We start from the raw sequence: 14061 nt of genomic DNA on the forward strand, positions 1-14061 counted from the left end.
GAGAAGTGGAGAGAGGCACCTCCTCACAAAAGGAATGGAAGGATCGAAGGCTATTTATGGCAATTGTCGAGACTTCTTGAGGCAGCGTTGAGAAAACCACATCCACATAAGCTTAAGGATCGAAGACCCAAAGGTCATCGAAGGGCTCAGTCCTCTACCACAACGTAGGCCAGCCCTCATTCCAGGAAAGGAACCACAAGCCTTAGAGGGACAAGAAGATGTAGGAGACTCGGAGGATTTCCAATGGGCATGTTCCGGAAACAAGTACGGTGAATCTGAAGAAAGGTCAGATGCCTTTAACCAAACTTCCCTACTTCCAAATGATGAGGAAAACTTATGAAGAAGCGTTCTAATAGGGCCCAACTCCACTGAATACCCCCTTATCTTGCAGCGTCTCGAAGAAGTGAACAGGCTGAAGGCCAAGTGTAAAGCCAAAATACCTGGCTGGAGTCAGCCAAGGCCATGCCCTCTAACAAGGAGGATTATTTGACCCCTCTACAAGGAAAAACTAAACATAAGCTTGGCTTAGAATCGTATACTGGGAGGAAAAATCCAATTGAGCATATTCGCGTCTTTGAATTTACCATGGCATACCGAATACACAATGATGAGGAACAATGTCTTATATTCCCCTAAACTCTCTTTGGTGGAGCTGTCAATTGGTATTATCGTCTTCAACCTAATACTTTGGATTCATTCGTTGAGCTAAGAAGACTCTTCATGGCTCAACACATCTTCCAAGATGATCGTTTACACTCCGCTGATGAGTTATACACCATTCGTCAAAAGTCGGACAAGTCATTATGTGAATATGTTGGTCGCTTTAGGAATACTCTCGTTGCACTGAAGCAGATGATAAAACAGCACTCAGAGCCTTCATGGTAGACATGTGTGAATGCTTCTTCAAGTACATGATCAATGTTAACACTTGGAAGACTTACTCTGAGGTGATGATACAAGCTTACAATCATGCCTTTGCCGAGGCAAATACATACCAAGGGAACCCTCCTATGAATAACCTCTATCAACAAGTAGGGAATGGAAGTCAAGTTCTACTAAGTGAAAATGTTTTAACTATCCAGACACCCATTGCATCCTCTCCTGCCTCACTTAGCTACCCACTAAGTCACCAAACGTATTTGTCTTTTGGCAAGAGAAAGGATTTTTACCCTCAACGAGCTCATTACAACAAGAAGGATAAAGGTTCGTATCAAGACAACCAGAAGTGAACGTACCTTCAACTATTATGACCATGGGGTCAAGCCTCACTCTTTCAAAATGGGAGAATGGGTGCTAAAGGAAATGCTTTTACAAGAAGGTATACGCATTACAAACTTAACACTTTCTGATGTACCAAAGTTCTCACTGATTTTGTGCATCAACAAAAAGTTTACAAGGTTTTTTATTTATGAATCCTAACATAACATTTTTCAAAACAGGGATTACAATAACTGACCAAAGTAATATTGTAGAAGAATACAAAAGTATAAGTATAGAAGAGTCTAGTGGCCAAGATAGTTATCATTTAGAAAACTCAAAAGAAAATGATGAGCATAATAACATAAGAGAGTTTGATGAAGAAATATTTGAACATGAATATCCGATTTTAAAAGAAGGAACCTGTATAGAAATATTACAGTTAGATAAACCAAAGAGTTTAGAAGAATTATTACAATTAGCAGAACAAACTAGAATCATAGGAGAACACCAACAATTACATTCGAGTAAAAATAAAATATTAGCAAAATTAGATATAATTAATCTAGATTTAACCATTAAGACAACTGATATGCCTTGTAGTTTAATAGACAAACAAGAATTTGAGCAGCAAATAAAAGAGTTGTTAAATTTAAAAGTAATTAGACCCTCTAAGTCTAGACATAGATCAGCAGTATTTATTATGAGAAAGCATTCAGAGCTTAAGAGAGGTAAGGCTAGAATAGTTTATAATTACAAGAGATTAAATGATAATACATATGAAGATAGTTATAAGTTACCAAATAAGGATGAGCTCATAAATAAAATTCAAGAAAGTAAATATTTTAGTAAATTTGATTGTAAATCAGGATTTTGGCAAATATGATTAGCAGAAGAATCAATTGAGTGGACAACTTTTACTTGTCCAGAATGACATTTTGAGTGGCTTGTTATGTCATTTGGACTTAAAAACGCTCCATCGATCTTTCAAAGAAAGATGGATCAAATTTTCAAGAAATATTAAAATTTTTGTAGTGTTTATGGAGATGATATTTTAGTACATAGTATAAATAGAAATGAACATAGAAAGCACTTAGAGATAGTTTTATAAGAATTTATCAATAATGGAATTATGATTAGCAAAAATAAAATTGCATTAGAAAAGCAAGATATAGAATTTTTAGGAATGTATATCAAGTCAGGTACAATACAATTACAATATTATATAGCTAAAAAGGTTTTAGAATTTCCAGATAAATTAGAAGATAAAAAACAGTTACAAGCATTTTTAGGATTGTTAAATTATGAAAGAAATTTTATCCCTGATTTAGGAAGAAAAATAGCAGTATTACACAGTAAAACTAGCAAAACTGGACAAAAGTATTTTAAAAGTGAAGATATTAAATTAGTTCAAAATATAAAGGAAGAAATTACTAAACTTAAGCCATTAACATTACCATTAGATGATAGTTACAAAATAGTTGAAACAGATGCTTCATCATTAGGATGGGCAGGTATACTATACTAGAAAAAGCATAAGGAGTCACCAAAGTCTGATGAACAAGTTTATAGATATTCATCAGGAAAATTTAGTGATGTACAGTCAAGATTACCATCAACAGATTTAGAAATTTTAGGAATAATTAACTCACTTGAAGCATTCTCTTTATTTTTACATAATGAAGTATTTACGATTAAAACAAATTGTCAAAATATAAACTTCATTAAGGATGTGTTTTATGTAAGTTATGTGTTCTATTGATAAGGATTCTAAGATGTGGTCTGATAATTGTTCTAGGCGCCAATCGTTCGTGGCTCTTTGATATTCGTGCTAGGGAGTTGTAGCGTGGACTCCAGGTCTGTGCGCTTTTGTTTTCTATATATACGTATATACGCTTTACGATTTCCAGAAAATGCTTTTAAATGAATTTACGATTTAAATGCCATGTCAAGGATGCATTATGTTTTAGTATTGCATTAGTATAATTTTGAAAAATTTTGAATGACGATGTGGACGCCAAGGTAAGCTTTAAGTGAGTGCATGTTGATGATAGTGATTGCATTATGTATGGTTATGTTTAGATGCATTAGTGCTCATTATCTTGCACCCCGGTGTTGGTGCTCCACCCGAGGCGGGGTTATTATTATTTTGGAAAGAGAAATGGTTTCAAAAATCTTTGTTTTTGCCCACTAACATTTTCGGTTTTGCGCCCCTCCAGGTTTTAGTTGCTGAAAGTTCGTATCGACGAGGATTCTTGGAAAATCTCAGTATAGGTGGCTACCTCTAAGGGTATGATCATTACCCACACTACTGTACTTTACTTATGCTTGATAGGATTAAAAGCACACCACAAAGTAGCACACATATATCCTATTGATTTTCCTTATTAAAGCTAAGATTTGTCAATTATAGCATATGAAAATAAGGGTCTTTCCCACAGAAGATTGTTTTATCTAACTACTTAAAATGTCACAAAAACTGGTTGCTATCCCTACTGACCAGCCACCGAAAAATAATTATTAGACTGACTTACACTAATCTAAAGTCTACGACATTTTATAAGCAAACACTAGACACACAGAGCTACACTTCTACAAATTTTTGGGATTTTTGGAGTTGATTTGCTATTTAAATTAAATCGAACAAAAACAGGACAGAAACAGATATTAAGTAATTCATAAATTAAGAAAAACGAGTTAGGGGTATTGCTATCCACCACCAAATAATCATGCAAACAAGTTATGTTTCATTCAAATTCCTTTTATTTCCGGATGAAGATGCTCAAGTTGGCTCAATGTTAGAACTCAACCTATTACTCTTTCTTACGTAGTATGTTAAGAGAATGGCGTTTTCAACTTAACTTAGTCCCTAGCATGCAATCTAGAATGGCGTGCTCATAGATTTAACAAGTAGAAATCATTAAGAATGAAAAGAGTTTGAGTCATCACAAGGCATCGTAAGTACTGGCGTTGTCTTACTTATCCTAGAAATTGATTCACATGTTAATCGCAATTAACAAGTACTACTCTAGAATATATCTAGGTCCTCATTCGACAAGGGCAGGCACACACATATTCATAGCATTAGAATCCTATATATGCTTACTACGTATGCATCCATAGAAAACAAATAAAGAATTCATCAATGAGACAAGTAGTGAACCAATTTTTATCCATTCATAAAAGTAATTCAACGAAATGTCATAACAAAATTGCAATCATATTCGAGGCTTCAAAACAGCCCCTAACCTCTAAAAAATTAGTTACACATAGTTCTCAAAATAAACCAAAAGAAAGACATGAGTTTGAGAAGATAAAACCGAGAGAAGAGAATGCCAAGATTTCCTCCTTCCTTTCCTTCCTTTCTCAACGTAGCAGCCTTGCTTTTTTTTTCTATCTTTTTTTTTCTCTCAAGAACTCTCATTTGCTGCTACAACCTGCAGCCTTTATGCCCATGCTTGCTGCCCCATTTCTGCTCCATAACTCACCCCACTAACAGCCATTTAGTGATGACAATAAGTGAGAGGAAATTGTAAAACAATTGTAACTCTTTGGGCAACCTTTATGCCAATTACTCCCACTTAATCCTCATCTTTAATTCCATTTCATCTGATATTTGAGGAGATGTCAGCTGGCTTGTTCTTGGCTGCAAGTTTTATTGGATTTATTGCCTTCAATGCAGTTACAAACTGTACAGCGTCTTGGAAACCTTTCAGTGTTAAAACGGCCATAACTTCTTCTACAAAAATGCTATTAACAATCCGCAAAATGCTCCAGAAAATAGACATCCGTGGATTTCTAAGCATATAAGGCTCATTATCTAATTCATTCTGAGCTGTTCGCAACTTGCTTCCAAAGTCAGTTGACCTGCACAGGCAGTTTTGACGAATTTGTCATTTAATATCCAACTTGTGCTATTTTTCTTTTATTTGCTTGACAAATCCCACAAAACACAAAAACAAAGTAAATAGCTCAAAAATATAAGCAGCTAACTAAGAAAAGACAAGTGAATTTGATGTAAAATATATATATAAATATGAGCTTATCAAATACCCCCACACTTAGCTTTTGCTAGTCCTCGAGCAAAACAAAGAAAACATGAAAAACATTAGCTTCCCCCTATGTGGCCCTCATAGAATTTCATTCAAGAAAACAAATCATCAAAAACCTTAGCTAGCACCAAACAAGTTAATCCAAGCTCATCTTTCTTATTCAAATGTTAGCAGTAACCTTTTAATCATCCATGAAGTGTAGTGTGTGTAATAGCCATGCTAATGCAATTTCAGTTTTTTTTTTAAAACACCACATGCTAACTAGTGATCTTCTCACGGGACATACACTCAATCACACATATGTTTAGTTTAACGTGTTTCACTCAAAGAATCAAATGTGAAAGATCTACCATAAGCTTGCATAAAGATCTCATCTCCACAATCATAATTGCAAAACTTAAATCAAGAGGACTTTTATTGGTTGTAATGAGGCTTAGGGAGAGGGTTGTAGAAATGAAGGGATAGGTAAACACAAGTTCCAAGCTACATTGCAAGCAATTCTCTTGTTGAGATTTATAAGAACTCAAGCTCTCCAACCACTCTGCTAATACCTCCAACCACACCCCTATACTGAAACTTAGAAGAAAAAAAAAACTTTTTATTTGCTTTGTATACAATTTTTCTTTTCTTTTTCTTCTTTTTTTTTTTGTTTTGTTTTTGTTTTTTTTTTTTTTTGAACCAATTTTGCACATAACTAAATACAAACATGAAATACCCCCACACTTATTCTTTTTCCAAACTCCTTCAAAGTACTTCACAAATATTTCTCATAAGACAATCTCACATTGCTCACTAGCTAGCTTGGAAAGGGTAAGGAAAAATGTTTAAGGTATAAGTGTAGACAGATCTGGTGATAAGAAATAAAAGGCTCAACATATACGGCTCAAATTGGCAATCTAATGATATCATTTTTCTTTAGGAAACATGCTTATTTGGGCCATGGTGATAAACCTAATGCCTCTATCCTTTTCAAGTTCATGCAATCAATGACAAACATTTCAAAAGATCGTTACGCAAGTTCTAGAGATGTAAGTCACATAAGTTCATCACACATGAAAGAATATGAGTGTATGAAAAATGCACACACTTTCAATTGGCTCAAAAACTCACATAGGCTGTATATGGTCACTATGTTCACATGCGAAGCTTTAAGTCATGCTTTAGTTTCACATCAACAAGGTTATGTACATTTGGTTTTTCAAAGATGATTAAACATGTGTAAGGCTAACAAGAGAATAAGGAATTTCACACAACACATGCTTACTAAGTTCTTGATCACCGTGGTTCAAATTCACTCCAATTATATCATTGAGTCGGGAAACTAACAAAAATATAGTTCAAAACGATAAAGAAAATAAGATAATATTTTTTTGAATTTTCACATTTTCTGAATGTTTTTTTTTTTTTTTGGTTTTTTTAAAGTAAACAAAACTAATTAAGAAAACAAAAAGAAACAACACGGAAACAAATCAAACCAGTTCTTAGTCGAAGGTATGAAAATTTTCAATTTCGTCAGTTTTTCAATCCTTACCCCCAAACCTAAACTGGACATTGTCCCCAATGTCAAAAAACACAATAATGCATAAAATAAAAATAAAAATAAAATAAAATAGTAAGAAACAAAATAAAGCATTTTGATTGAAAACTTCCCCAATTTGTATTTAAATCAAGCGATGACCCCCAAACTCCAATTTTACAATCAACTTCAAGGGTGGACATGATCAAACTTTCCGAGAGTAATCATCCAAGGGGGGCTGGTTCTTGGACCTTCGAGTATACATATACTACGAAGAGTACCTGACATAAAAACAAAAACAAAAACACTAATTAGACAAGAAAAGAAAACAATAGAGAAATAAGTAATTAGAAATAACAATCCCCGGCGACACGGCGCCAAAAATTTGATAGGATTAAAAGCACACCACAAAGTAGCACACAAATATCCTATTGATTTTCCTTATTAAAGCTAAGATTTGTCAATTGTACCATATGAAAATAAGGGTCTTTCCCGCAGAAGATTGTTTTATCTAACTACTTAAAATGTCACAAAAACTGGTTGTTGTCCCTACTGACCAGCCACTGAAAAATAATTATTAGACTGACTTACACTAATCTACAGTCTACGAAATTTTATAAGCAAACACTAGACACACAGAGCTACACTTCTACAAATTTTTGGGATTTTTGGAGTTGATTTGCTATTTAAATTAAATCGAACAAAAACAGGACAGAAACAGATATTAAGTAATTCATAAATTAAGAAAAACGAGTTAGGGGTATTGCTATCCACCACCAAATAATCATGTAAACATGTTATGTTTCATTCAAATTCCTTTTATTTCCGGATGAAGATGCTCAAGTTGGCTCAATGTTAGAACTCAACCTATTACTCTTTCTTACGTAGTATGTTAAGAGAATGGCGTTTTCAACTTAACTTAGTCCCTAGCATGCAATCTAGAATGGCGTGCTCATAGATTTAACAAGTAGAAATCATTAAGAATGAAAAGAGTTTGAGTCATCACAAGGCATCGTATGTACTGGCGTTGTCTTACTTATCCTAGAAATTGATTCACATGTTAATCGCAATTAACAAGTACTACTCTAGAATATATCTAGGTCCTCATTCGACAAGGGCAGGCACACACATATTCATAGCATTAGAATCCTATATATGCTTACTACGTATGCATCCATAGAAAACAAATAAAGAATTCATCAATGAGACAAGTAGTGAACCAATTTTCATCCATTCATAAAAGTAATTCAACGAAATGTCATAACAAAATTGCAATCATATTCGGGGCTTCAAAACAGCCCCTAACCTCTAAAAAATTAGTTACACATAGTTCTCAAAATAAACCAAAAGAAAGACATGAGTTTGAGAAGATAAAACCGAGAGAAGAGAATGCCAAGATTTCCTCCTTCATTTCCTTCCTTTCTCAATGCAGCAGCCTTGCTTTTTTTTCTATCTTTTTTTTCTCTCAAGAGCTCTCCTTTGCTGTTGCAACCTGCAGCCTTTATGCCCATGCTTGCTGCCCCATTTCTGCTCCATAACTCACCCCACTAACAGCCATTTAGTGATGACAATAAGTGAGAGGAAATTGTAAAACAATTGTAACTCTTTGGGCAACCTTTATGCCAATTACTCCCACTTAATCCTCATCTTTAATTCCATTTCATCTGATATTTGAGGAGATGTCAGCTGGCTTGTTCTTGGCTGCAAGTTTTATTGGATTTATTGCCTTCAATGCAGTTACAAACTGCACAGCGTCTTGGAAACCTTTCAGTGTTAAAATGGCCATAACATCTTCTACAAAAATGCTATTAACAATCCGTGAAATGCTCCAGAAAATAGACATCCGTAGCTTTCTAAGCATATAAGGCTCATTCTCTAATTCATTCTGAGCTGTTCGCAACTTGCTTCCAAAGTCAGCTGACCTGCACAGGCAGTTTTGACGAATTTGTCACTTAATATCCAACTTGTGCTATTTTTCTTTTATTTGCTTGACAAATCCCACAAAACACAAAAACAAAGTAAATAGCTAAAAAATATAAGGAACTAACTAAGAAAAGACAAGTGAATTTGATGTAAAATATATATAAATATGAGCTTATCAATGCTTTGACGTCGCGTGTGAAATGAGTTCATTCCCATTCACAGCACACTCTGGTATTTAGGTATTTATGTATTTTTAGGTTTAAATTTATTCACATTTTCCACATCACTATACTTTATGGCTTCGTCAACTTCCAGTTGTCGGCCAGCACGGCTTGATTCGAAGTCCTAGTGGACATTACGGGTTGGGGTGTGTCAATATGTAAAGTTACAATGACTGTATCAAATCATAATACAATCAGCTATTTATTAAAATATTATATTTTCTTTTTTTAAACACATGTAAAACATCTTAAGAGGCGCGTAGCACCTGTGATTCAAAAAAAAGCATGGTTTAAAAAGAAAATGTTAATGAAGCACAAAGCAATTCTTGAATAGACTAACATATGTAATTATATTTGAAAAAGAATTTGTAGTTTGATTGCAAACATTGTGAAGCAACAAAAAAGAATTTGTAGTTTCATGAGGAACCATTAATTCACCAAGGATTTGAAGCAGCAAAAAATGATACGCAATGCACCAAAGCATCTCGAGGACTTTTTTTGTAAACAATGTGAGCCTTTCTTCGTTCATTAATGTGTGTTATTTTTTATATGCTAGCTTTTTCATGTAATTTTGTTGTTCAATGTATTCAATTAGGGTGGTTTTTCCTTTTCTTTCCAGACTATTTGATTTGGTTTGTATCATTGTTTGTTTTATTAGGCACAAGAGACCTATAAATGGCGTTTTACCTTTTTTTTTTAATAATCTTGTTGATGCACAAAATCAGTGAGGACTTTGGTACAACAGAAAGTGTTAAGTTTGTGACATTCGCTAGATTGCTCCGGTCACTAGTGTGGATAAGTATGTAAATGGATATGGACAGGGAAGCAAACACAAGATGTACGTGGTTCACCCAGATTGGCTATGTCCACGGAGTAGAGGAGTTCTCATTAATTGTGAAGGGTTTACACAAGTACATAGGTTCAAGCACTCATTTAGTGAGTACTAGTGAATGATTTAGTACAAATGACATGAGGAAATATTGTGGGAGCATGATCTCCTTTTATAGAAGAGAGTTTCTAGCTTTTTTTTTTAACATTGACACGTGTCGCGCTATGATTGACTTCTGATGTCGATACGTGTTGCGCTGTGATTGGCCTCCTAGTTAGAGGGAAACTCTTCTGGGTCCTTAACAGTATAACGTTGACCGATGCTCAGTAGTTTCGGGATTGGTCAAGTATGATACAAACAGTGCTCCCCTAAGTTCCCGAATGAGGGAAGCTCCTCGGTTGGGGACTTGCAAGATCCAAGCAGCTGAGTAATCATGAAACTTCTAAGTACCGAAGTGTGGTATCGTCTTCACTTGCCTTATTTGTCTCATAGGTAGATGTGGCATCTTCTCTAGAAGTACTCTTCCTCCATCTAGGGGTGGTATCTTTAACCGGTGGAGATGCACAAGGTAATGTATCAATTTCGCTTGAAGCTTACTTGTAGTTTTAAGTTTGGTCAAGCGTGATAAAAACTATGTAGTAGGAGTCCCCCAAGTCGCCGAGCTAGGAGATTTGCTGAAGAAGGTAACAGACAAGGTAAGCAATCAAACTTCCAAGCAAACAACCTGGATCAGAGGTTAGACTTCGGCTTCCGGTTGATTGTTATCCTTCTCCTTGTGTCGTAAACAGCAACAAGGATAAGGAGAAGCAAATGGAGAATAGATGATATGAGATACTTTTGCTTTTGAAGAAGTAACTTTCCACAAGCTTATTCTTGAACTAGGCTGGAGGGTTTTCTGGTTTCCTCTAGAGTATAAGGCCGACACAAGAATTTGAGGGTCAAAACAAGTCCATCAAATCTAGAGTACGTTTGACCCTGATGATATGGGATACTTTTGTTGTTGACAAACTAGTGGATGTATCGGCACGTGTTCTCTTACGCTTGTCTCCACATGCTTCCTTATATCTTTCTCACTTGCCCTATATGTTCCTTAGGTAGATGTGGTATCTTCTTTGGAAGCATAAGATGTTGAAGATGAGTACTCGAGAGCAATGTCAGATAAGTAATCAGGCAAAGGGTTCCAGGCAGTCAGTTCCTGACTGGAAGCTTGATTCCAAATGCTGACTGATTGCTCTCTTTCTCTTTGTCTTACAGGTAAGAACAAGGTCAAAGGAAAATACAGGGAAAAAACATCATATGGGATACTCTTGCTTTTAACCCTGATGATATGAGATACTCTTGCTATGGTGTGGCTTGTTTGCAGAGGTATTATCAGGGGAAAAGAAGCTGAGTATTTCGAGAGACTCTGCTAAGAATGCCCTCTCGGATGTGAAAAAAAAGTTGAGCATTTTTTTTATTTGCAGGTCTGTTTGGCTGTGGAGGATGAAGGTCAACATATATAGGAATTGTCCCAACAGCGAGTGGTAACGCTGTTCCTTTACCCTTCTCGGTCATAGCAATGTAGTGGGAGCTCCAAGATTCACGTGTTTTAACTTTGTCAGAGCACTTTAAAAAAATGGTCTGTGGTATTTGGAAAGTTGATGTTGCGTGTGAAGATTGCAGACAAGCTTTATCTAAGGAAATCTAGCTCTTGAAGTTCGGAGAGTGGTGCCTCTTCGGTTTTTGAACAAGTAATCCAGTCGGGGATCTGGCTCTCGAGATTCGAAGAACGGTGCCTCTTCGATTTTTGAGAAAGCAATTCTATTGGGAGTCTGGCTCTTAAGATTTGGAGAGCGGTGCCTCTTCGATATTTGAGCAAGTAATCCTCTTGGAAGTCTAGCTCTCGAGATTCGGAGATATGAGCCTCTTCAATTTTTGAGCAAGTAATCCTGTTGGGAGTTTGGCTCTTGAGATTCGGAGGGCAATGCCTATTCGATTTTTGAGCAAGTAATCCTGTTGGGAGTCTAGCTTTCGAGATTCGGAAAGCTGTGTCTCTTCGATTTTTGAGCAAGCAATCTTGTTGGGAGTGTTTTCTCGAATGTGAGTAAAGGTTGGCATTTTTGCCAGTCTGCCTTGTCACGGAGCACGGAGGTTGACACACATAGGGACTTTTTAGTTATCAAGCAGTGGTGCTGTTCCTTTACCCTTGTGGGTAATAGTAGGGCAGCTGGACCTTCAAAATTTATGTGGCTAAACTTTGTCAGAGATCTTTGGCAAAGTTATATGTGGTACCCGAGGAGCTAATGTTACGTGTGGAAAGTGGTGCCTCTTCAATTTTTTAGCAAACAATCTTGTTGGGAATGTTTTCTCGAATGTGAGTAAAGGTTGGGCATTTTTGCCAGTCTGCCTTGTCACGAAGCACGGAGGTTGACACACATAGGGACTTTTTAGTTATCAAGTAGTGGTGCTGTTCCTTTACCCTTGTGGGTAATAGTAGGGTAGCTGGACCTTTAAAATTTATGTGTCTAAACTTTGTTAAAGATCTTTGGCAAAGTTATATGTGGTACTCGAGGAGCTGATGTTGCGTGTGGAAAGTGGTGCCTCTTTGGAATCCGAAGAGTAGTGCCTCTCGATTTTTGAACCAACGGCCCTGTTGCCCTTTCTTTTATAAGGGCACCAATTGTGTGCAAGAAGTACATTCAGAGAGTTATTGCTTGTAGGAATTTTCCCCTTACTTCAGAGATTTATTGCACCTCATTTCTCCTTCATCATTTTTTAGAATGTCTGGCTCATCTGACCGTCGTTTTGACTTGAACTTTGGTGAAGAGGCAGCCATGCCTTCTCAAGAAAACATATGGCACCCATCCTTCTTATCCCCTACTGGTCCTCTTACTGTTGAGGACTCTGTGATGAAGAATGATATGACCACTGCGGTGGTGGCCAGGAACCTTCTCACTCCCAAAGATAACAGACTACTTTCCAAACGGTCTGATGAGTTGGCTGTTAAGGATTATCTGCCTCTTAGTGTTCAGTGTGCAACTTCTGTGTCTAATATGGCCCAATGCCTATTTGCTCGAACCCACCAAGTTGAATCATTGGCGGCTGAAGTGATAAGTCTCAAGCATGAGAATAAACAGTTGCATAGGCTCGCACATGACTATGCTACAAACATGAAGAGGAAACTCGACCAGTTGCAGGAATCTGATGGTCAAATTTTACTTGATCATCAGAGGTTTGTAGGTTTGTTCCAAAGGCATTTATTGCCTTCGTCTTTTGAGGTTGTACCGCGTAATGAAGCTCCAAATGATCAACCTTCGGTGCCTCCTCCTTCTAGGGTTCTGCCTAGTACTGAGGCTTCGAATAATCACCCTCTGGTGCCTCCTCTTTCTGAGGCTCTGCCGACTGCTGAGACTTCTCCTGAGCAACCTTTGTGAAACCTCCCTCTTGGTTTGTTTATTTTGATTTATGTATATGTACATATTTGTAACTTATCGGAGATATCAATAAATAAGTTTTGCTTCATTTCAACGTATTGTGTTAAATACACCAAGGCCTTCTTCACTAAGTTCTTTGAATTTTTCCTTTTGTTGAAGCTTGTATGTTGAAGCTTTGTGAGTGAAGCATGTAGGTTGAGGTAGTGCTCCCTTAATTTCCCGAGTGAGGAAAACTTCTCGATTGGAGACTTAAAAAAATCCAACTCACTGAGTGGTCGTGAGACTTCCGAGATTCAAGGTGCAGTAACATATGGTAGGAGTCCCCCAAGTCTCTGGTCGAGGGAGTTGACGAATAAGCTGTCTTGCTAGTAGCCAAGTTTCCAAAGTAACAAAACTTCACCATTTTCCTTTCTAAGTACTAGCCCAAAACTCTTCCTTCATATATATTTGTTATGAAAGTTGTTAGGCCCAAAGAAGATGAGACCTAGGCAATTTGGTTTTTTTTTTTTAATGTTCGATTTTTTTTTTTTTTTTTTTTGAATTTTTGAATTTTCAAATTTTCAAATTTCTGAATTTTTGAATTTCCGAAAATATATATATATATATATTAAGCTTTATAGGTGAAGCTTTGTAGGTGAAGCTTTGAGGTTGAAGTTTTGTTAGGTACCATGAATTGATTTTGCTTTACACTATCTTGATCAAGATAGTGTGAAGCTTTTGTAGGTGAAGCTTTTGTGTTGAGGCTTTGTAGGTGAAGCTTTTGTGAGTGAAGCTTTTGTGGTGGGGGAAGCTTTTGTGGGTGAAGCTTTTGTGGTGGGGGAAGCTTTTGTGGGTGATACTTTTGTTGGTGAAGCTTTTATGGGTGAAGCTGTTATGGGTGAAGCTTTTGTAGGTGAAGCTTTTGTGGTGG

The sequence above is a fragment of the Malus domestica genome, chromosome 05, assembly GCF_042453785.1.
Source record: "Malus domestica chromosome 05, GDT2T_hap1".
Lineage (NCBI taxonomy): Eukaryota > Viridiplantae > Streptophyta > Magnoliopsida > Rosales > Rosaceae > Malus > Malus domestica.